We start from the raw sequence: 585 nt of genomic DNA on the forward strand, positions 1-585 counted from the left end.
ATAACTCCGACTGGATTCGTCTGAAAGAAGAAAGTCATATACACCTAGGATGCTTCAAGGGTGAGTAAAACGCAGCATAATTTTCATTTTGCGGTGAACTAACCCTTTAACTTGCAGTATGTAGATTTTGCTACTAAAGGTGTTATTAATGCTAACGATTATCTGGATAGGGCAACATGCTGTTGCCTAAACTTCGGGTATTGACCATATGCTGTACTGCATTAAAGTGGCATGCTGCTCTTCTCAGCTGCTTATTAAAGAAGAGCACCCCTTCACTGCTTCTCTTCTTAAAGGGCATGCTGCCCCAGTCTATGCCATTTCAGAAGGTCTTTGCTTTAAAGCTATTAGGATATTGGGATTTTGCTTGCTTGTTAGGGCTTATCTAGTGTTCAGTATCATGTTTGACGCTAGACTTGCTTGTTGCTTTAAGCTATTGGTTGTTACTGCAAGTGCTGGTACTTAGTTAAACTTGCAACAGCAAGAAGCTAATGTTTAAGCTGTTGTTTAGGCCATCCGATTGTTCTTGAAATATGCTTGCTGCTTATGGCTCATCTAGTATTGGGAATGTTATTTCCTTAAATTTCT

The sequence above is a fragment of the Sinocyclocheilus anshuiensis genome, unplaced genomic scaffold (genome assembly GCF_001515605.1).
Source record: "Sinocyclocheilus anshuiensis isolate Anshui unplaced genomic scaffold, SAMN03320099.WGS_v1.1 scaffold233, whole genome shotgun sequence".
Classification (NCBI taxonomy): domain Eukaryota; kingdom Metazoa; phylum Chordata; class Actinopteri; order Cypriniformes; family Cyprinidae; genus Sinocyclocheilus; species Sinocyclocheilus anshuiensis.